Source organism: Mastomys coucha, unplaced genomic scaffold (assembly GCF_008632895.1).
Source record: "Mastomys coucha isolate ucsf_1 unplaced genomic scaffold, UCSF_Mcou_1 pScaffold9, whole genome shotgun sequence".
Classification (NCBI taxonomy): Eukaryota; Metazoa; Chordata; class Mammalia; order Rodentia; family Muridae; genus Mastomys; species Mastomys coucha.
In genome coordinates this window covers 108202908-108211085 of record NW_022196915.1, presented here as the reverse complement: position 1 = coordinate 108211085, position 8178 = coordinate 108202908, and the positions used below count along the sequence as shown (strand labels likewise).

The following is an 8178-nucleotide window of genomic DNA, read 5'->3' as shown; positions in this document are numbered from 1 at the left end:
CTGCCCTGGACCTTTCTGAGCAACCCTCCAATGGGGCTGCTTTCCCCCTTGCACCTACATTTCCACCATGTCTACCTCCTGCACCTTCCCAGCATGGTCTGTCTCCTATGCCCTTGTCATGGTGGATCCTTCTTCTTCCTTCCTCAGTCCCTTCCCAGACATCCTAAAAGTCCCTCTGTCTCTCTGCCCAGCCATTTGCCCCAGCAACTTTATTTTCCAATCAAAGCCAATTGGGGGCAGGGACCTGCGATGACTTACAAGCAGACATGTGAATTTCCATATAATTTGGGAATCCATGAGATCAAATTCACAACATCTCACCATTTTTGTCCATTAAAAAGGTCTTTTCTCTCATATATACATAGAATGTAGTTAACAGTTATGTAAGCTAAAAGCATATAATATGCTACTAATGTACAGTCCATCAAGTTTGTCAATTTGGATATATTACTCTAATATCTACCCTAGCTTAAAGACCTTACAATTCTATATCTGAATTATGTTTTGATTTTAACTTGCATTATTATCTAAAAACCAAACTTTGAAATCTACATCATCTTTCTCAATGCTAAACAACTTAAGTTTGATTATGAGACTATAACCAGTCTTCAACCCCATCAGAGATCTGAGAATGAATTAAATATTACCTGAATACATAGGAAGCACAAAAATATATTTTCCAAAACTTACCCAATTTGTAGAGACAGCTGACTACCTAGACAGTCCCCTAATTTCTTATAATGTTGGAGAATCTTTCTTAAGCCATCTGGCCCAGAACCATCTGACAGACTTTAAGTAAAGCAGGAATTATGAAGGATGAGCTATCCTGAATTGGCAGAACTTAGCAGTCAATTATCCCACATCTATATTGTCCTTTTTGGACAATACTTTTGTCTGTAGACAATTAGGGCAATCTTTGTCCAGTAGCTACCTTGCCACAATCAAAGTAACTCTACCTAGAGGTAACAATGCTCAATATCTTCCTTGAAGAGGAATGGGGATTCTGTCAGGAGCAGACATGTTTCCTAGTCAAAATTTCTATTAATAATGAAATGACTTTAAATATCATACTCTATGGATTTTTGATGCTTTTGAAGAGTATCTATATAAGTATATCTGAATTGTCAAACATTAATTATTCTAGCTATTTCTATTTGAATAATATTGAAAACACTTTATTATAATTAAATCAGAATCTAATATAACCATGAGTTTACTATCTGGCCCTTAATTTGTGTTACTTAATCATCTTAAACAGTTTTTAATAGGAGCTAATAGGCACATTTCCTATCTAAGAGTAACAATATTAATTTCAAATTTTGTAACAATTACAAAGATTTATACCAATGAATACTTTAATTCTGTTTCAATATATAAAGTCTGCACCAATGCAATAAATTATTTTAATTTTATATCAATTATAAAGATTTCTACCAATGTAAGATTATTGCTATATGTTTTGTTCAAGAATGAATCTAGTAATCCTTCCCATATATTTTCTCCCTATTCAAAATTATGACCCTTCCAAATCATCCCTTAAAATGAGAATCAAACTAAAATTTATAAAATAACCATAACCAGACATCCAAACCCCAGGAATCGATCGATGACTCATGGCTTCTTCCTGCTAAGTAAAATAGGAACTCTTGGTCAAGTTGACAGTTATCTGGTACAGTCGTTAAATTTGTGATACTTTAAATCTGACTTCATCGCTTCTGGTTGTTGATATGTGCATGTTCTTTATAGTCAAGAGAAACATATTAAAAGACTTTTCCCTGGGTAGACTATTTCTCCATCTCTCAGCATTCCTTACTTACCTGTAATTTTTGTGTATGCTTGAGGCCTCATAGGCTTTCTGCTGTCCATTTGGCATGTCTATTGTCCTTGTTCAGCTCTAAAAAATACATACAAATAACATTATAGAGACTGGAGTGGTTTTATTTAGGAATATATACATGTGTAACAGCAATTAATGAGAAAAGTGGTCATCATAAAGTTTTAAAGAAAGCTGGGAAGAGTATACAGGAGGGTTTGGAGGGAGAAAATGAGGGAAATTATATAATCTCACAAAATAAAAGAAATAATAAAAGACTATATCTTTATTCCAAGCAACATCATTACTCTGAAAATGACCCTGTCCTTATCACATTTTGTAAAGGACTTCATGACATGATATTTTGTCATGTAGTTGAAATCTAAAGGAAATCATTTCAATCATCATGAAGTTTCTCTGCACATATCTTATATAAGTGGCTCCAGACAGTCAGAAACACTATCTGTGGAGAAGAATAATTCACCCTTCCTAAGCCAGTAGGGCCACTGAATGTTTTAAAATGCCAAGCTTTTACTTGATTGCAGTCCTCTAACCTCGAGCTTGGTTGACAACAAGCCTTATGACTGCAAATATGTACAAGCAAACAAGAAAGATGGCCTCCTACATTCTCTGAAATTTTATTATAGTGGTGACCTTTAGAGAAGAAATGGCATTGTAGAAATGCCACATGCATTTTAACTCTTGTTCCATTTGCTAATGGCAAAGATGACCTATTAACTGAGATAGGGGATAAAGTCTCACCATGAACTACATAACCACCTCAGTCCTTCAGCATCATTACAACTCCATTTTTCACTCAAGCCAGTGCTATTTATTTGTCAATTCACACCAAGAAATATTGCTTTTCCATTACTAACTGGAGTATTATAAAGTGATAAGGGGAGATTTGATGTCATAAAGTCATGCAGTGTGACCTTACATCCAGGAACATTTTTGTATTTTTCTTCTTAAAACTTGGTCTTCTTGGATTGATCAGTAATAATCTCTCTAGGCATTGATTCCTGAGGACAAATTCATATAACATAGAATGAAGGGTAGAGGGTATGATTTTCCTCATCTACAATTATAAAAAATATTTTTCAGAAATTATAAAGAACAAGCAGTTGTGTCTATTCTAGTCTGAAAAACAATCTTCAGCTATATAACAGTCTACCTCATAGACTAGAGAATAATTTGGGCAATAGTATTAGCCCATTACTGAGTCTTACAAATTAGCCAATCTTGACCATTAAACCTGCAAGTGTAGTAACCAGCTAGAACTGCCAGAAGCTAACATCCAAGGGATCCACATTAATACTGAAATATATTCCTTTTTTCATCAACCAAATATCAATCAAGACATAAATATTGGCATCACACATAGGTATCAGTAGTAAATAGCACTAAATATGAAATACAGCATTGTCTTGTCAACATGGAGGTCCAACTTATGGAAGGGCAGGGAGATAAAACAGAGTAAAAGACTTTGGGTACTTTGTGGTGGGAAGATATTGCTATTTTTTTATATGTAATAGTTAATATCATCCTAGCTGATAGAATGGTATTTTAGTAAATACCTAAAGGAAATGGAGTTTGCTATATAGATAATAAATTTAGGGACTTTAAAATGAAATTTTCTGTCACTTATATTAATTGCATTTTTGTATGAAGACAGAAGTAAAATAGAAGTAATTACTATTTTCCTTTGATGACATCAAAAAATTTCCACTTCAAGAACATAATCAGCTTATTTGTATTGTCTTATCTCTGTGTCTACCATTTCATCATTAGACACAGAGAACATAGCTTAGGTAGGCACTCAAGACCTGTGTTGTCAGGTATCCACCAGAGAAGACCACTCAGACATCAGTTCAAACCAATAGAACATCATTATTAACCAGCCTGCAACTACACTGAGTCTTTGAAACCCAAGCAAGCCTTTCTCACAGTGGACGTTTAAGCACAAAAACCATGTCCAAGGTTTACATACCTCAATTAGCAAGAACAGTTATCCAGAAGCAGAACTACAGAAGCCAAAAAGCAGGGACAGTACCTCTAGAGATTTTCCCAGGCAATGGACTTTGATGGATTAGATATTTGTTTATGTTTTGGCATATGCTGGGCTCTAAGGCCTAAATAGTATTTCAATCATGGCATCAGTTGTGCTAGGGTAGGAGGCCTAGTAAGATTTGGGAACCTTTTATTGTTTCATCCAAATCAGTGTACTGACTCTGCTGCATTCCAGTAGGAAGTGCTGGTGAGACATAGGGGCCTGGTAATAAACCAAATTCTCTTTGTGTGTACCCTGAAGCACAAAAATGGGTGGCAGTCTACTCTACAGGTTGGATGACCACTTTCAAAACTTCATGATGCCCTTGGCTAATGGAAGTAGGATGACAGCTCATACTAATTTTAGGTGCCAATAAATTGCTTTGATTTCTTTTAATATCAGATAATTATTTGAACAAAGAAGCTTTAATTTGAAAAACAAAACACACTTATATAGGGTTAATCTATTTGTCTTTATACAAATACAGTTGTAAAATAAGCTTTTTTTATTTTCATGGAAGAAAAGGATTGTGAAACACAAATTTTCTATAGTCTACAAAAATCACAATCTACCCCTAGTGACAGCTCCATGGGTAAACAAATCTACAAGGGTCCCACCCTTAGAAATTCCCCCATATTCAATTTAGCTCTGATCACAGGAAATAGCTGGATCATGATTATATGCCTACAGATAAGGAGGAACAAATCCCAGAACCTTTAGAATGAGTCTCAGGATAAATGGAGTCTGCATGACTATAGAAGACATGCCCTTTTCATAGGAAGACAGCTTTTGCTATGGACCAACACATCACTGGTGTGCCTAGAGAATAAATGAACCTTATTTCTAGTTTTTGTTGTTTGTTTCCACAAACAAAGATTCCATGCCTGTACTCATAATTTTTTTCCAACCCACTTTTATAAGCACTCAACCTCTCCTCTAGCTCACTGCCCACTAGAGGTAGTAGGAGAGAAAAGTTATTAGGACACGGTGAAGTAGACCTATTTGGAAATAGTTCTTCGAGGGCAAGTCCCATCTTCATTGTCACAATATCAGCAATTCATTCCAGTAGCAAAAAACTAAATACAAATTAACAGCTGCAGTTCAGTCCTGTCTGTAGACACCACTCAAAGCAAAAGCTGCAATCATCACACACAAACCTGTATGGGCAATTCAATCCCTAAGAAACCACAAGGCTCACCAACTGGTCCAAGGCAGCAAAAGCAGCAAGAAGCTGCAGGAACCTCATTAGAAGTTCTTTGGCAAGTTTCTCTCTAAGGCATTACCACAAGGGGAGCTCAGCCACACAGTGTGAGGCAAACCAATGCATGTGTGTCATTGTGAAGAGTAGTAAGGTGGAACAAAACAAACCAATGCTTGAGCTCCTATTTATATTCCTTCACCATATGTCCTTTCATGGGTTTGCTATAGCAAAACATCCTTTCACCTGTGTCTGCTTCAGCAAAATTTTCTTTCTTTTGTCTGCTTTAGCAAAACATCCTTTCACCCATGTGCCTCAGCAAAACATCATTTGACAAAACTGACTTTCCAAAGAAACTAGAAATGTCCACTTTACGTACCCACAGGAATGCAAGGAGAATTGTTGAAATACCTGTGATGTTTAGTGACAGGAGCCACGCAGGTGCTTGCCATGTACTTGAATTTATCAACCAGTCAATGGTCACAATAGTCAAGAGATAGCTCCCCATGCCCTATTTATGAGGGAAATATTTCAGTGATGGTAGATAAGGCTACACACATAGTAATTAACAGAGTTCTGATCAGACACAAATTGAAAGACACCAACATTCATCATCCTCACGTCTTTCCCTTCAAATAAAAGAAAGGTTACCTACAATGGCAAGAACCACTCCACCTACATCATTGTGCTTCGCTGACCCTCACAGAGTGTAGTAGTAATCTAGTTAAAGCTGGACATAAATCACTTCCTGACTGATCATCCCTCAGTAGCTTCCAGTTTCCTGCACAATAAAACTGTGTAGCTCATGACCATAGCCTGCAAGGCTCTGTCCACATCCCACTTGTGCCCTTCTCCCAGACTTGAATAGGCTAAACAGACCTTAATTGTTTGCCACAGTTGGTCTTCAACGACCTAGCCCACCTAGGGTGGAGTCTTCTGACCTAGGTGGAGGTCTTCTGCCTCGCCTCATCTGCAGACTGCCTGCTGAGCTTGCTTTACAACATTGTCCAGCCAAAACAAAGCAACATAATCCAGCTGAAACAAAGGATGGGTCTTTAGGTTTCCCCTATATAAATGCAAAGCTGAAAATTAAACTTTGAGCCTTGGTCAGAAATCTTTGTCTTGGCTTCATTCTTCTCTCACCTGCCCATCGTTTTTCATTCCCTGCCTCCCTTTCAGGTACCCTGTTCTCCGTGGCTGCTGGACAGCTACAGCCACTGCCATAGCTCGGCTGCCCTTCTTCCCATGTCATTCTGGTCTCAGTGCTCTTCATGAAAGGAGAGAGGATAGACTTTTCTGTTCCCACAGTTTACTTTCTTTTGGCACACACAGCCATATTCTGATGGGTGGCTCGCCTTCTCCTTGTGTTTAGGTTTGTCTTCTGATGCTATCATCTCAGAAAGACTGCACAGACACCTTCCTTAGGCCAGTGTCAGTTCTAGCATTCTGTGACACCTTACTCTGCTAGCATCTGCCCTAGCTTGTCACATCTAATATCAAACTGCATATCTCTTTGTTCTCACCCTAAAGCAGAAGACCAGTGAAGGCAGGATGTTACTTCTCCCAGGAACAGCCATTACTGAAACTGGAGTATGAGAGAGTGGTGTACTAACTTGTGAGGCTTTACATGAGTGCATGGTACATAGTGCACAGCTATGGGAGTTGGAAGAACCACAAATCCATAAGGGGGACAAATAGCTCTGAAGGTCTTCTACAAATAACAGAGCTCTTCATCTAGTTCCTGTAACTTCCCAGGATGTAAAAAATTAATTGGAATAGGCTATGGCTACAAGAATGGGAGGAGAGAAAATTGGAGAACTTCAAAGACTCATTCCTGCGGGACTCAGAGGCAGGTGAGTGTGTGGGACAAAGCAGAAGGTACATTTCAGTAATAATGCCCCTGTGTATCAGCTATCTATTGCAGTGGTGCAAATCTCTCATCTCACATCTGTCAATCAAAAGCAGAGCCTTGTTTCTCGAGGTCCTCTGCTATAGTTCTTATATAAGGTAAGAGTAAGATGCAGCACTTCTTAGAACTCAGCAGGGAGCAGAGTTGCTTCAAGCTCACTACAAGGATAATCTTAGGGCACCTTGTTTAGCAGGCTATAGTTGATGGAACCTCTGGTTTCCCTTGACTATTTGCTAGTTGTTGCTGTTAATCATTGAGAGGATGGCCTCTCCGTAGAGCAGCTGATCTTCTGAGAGTAAGCTATTGCAGAAGGATTCAAACCAGTCAGAAGGCCCAGTCCTAAATTGTCCCCTAGAAGTGGCATCTACTGGATTCTATTCATAAGCAATTCCATATGTCCAGTCCACACTGGAAGGAAGAGAATTAGCCAAGACATTGATACCAGGAGGTGGGGCCATTGGCAGCTTGTCCCAGATGCCTACAACAAAGTTAGTGCTGAAGACATTCAAAGATTACATTCACTTAGCTTATCTTTGCTACTGGTCTTGGGATATGTTGTAGAAAACAAAAGAAGTAAACCCGAGTTCACAGTGGGATTAACTGGAATGCTCTTTCCTACCTCCACAGGACATACACTTAGCTTATTGTACCATCTCCATGTCCATCTTCAGAACTGGTTATCTTAGCAACAAGTGAACCTTACCTTAGCAACAGGAGAACCAGTCCAGCTCTTTTCTTGTATATATATCCTTTTGAAAAGATCTTCCCCATGGGTCTCAAACATGTACCACTTATTTTAAAATCCTGTGTTGATTTTTCCCAATATGAGTTGATATATGAAGCATGTCTTTCTCTTGACTGCTTCTCCAATTTTTTCCACTTGCATCTTCTTGACTGGCCACCGTTCTTTTTAGCTCCCTCACATTCCTCCTTAGCTGTCCTCCTCCAAAAGGGGGCTCCCTTACTTCACTTTTCCTTTCTCCCAACGGAAAAACACTTTTAGAAACAAGCTTTATCCCAGGCCTGAGACTGCTCAAATGGCCATTTCTGACCAAATGGGCTTCAAGATGGTGCTCTAGCAATGGAGGGTCTCTAGTGAGGCTCTGAAGTGGGCTTTACTGATACAATCTTGGCCTACAACAGCCTTCATTTGAATACCCCCTACCACTCCTGCTAAGCAGACACTTGAGTTTCCTATGCTGAGATGA

At 38.6% G+C, this 8178-nt stretch overlaps 1 long non-coding RNA gene across 1 annotated transcript; it reads right to left on the bottom strand.

Annotated features, from left to right (window-relative positions):
• Nucleotides 1–1829: 1829 nt before the first annotated feature.
• LOC116084076 lies at nt 1830–7636 on the bottom strand. Its single transcript, XR_004116034.1, has 4 exons — nt 7590–7636; nt 5473–5572; nt 2754–2835; nt 1830–1894 (listed from the first exon to the last, which is right to left on the bottom strand). It is a non-coding gene; the product is annotated as an uncharacterized LOC116084076 (long non-coding RNA).
• Between the last annotated feature and the right edge of the window lie 542 nt (nt 7637–8178).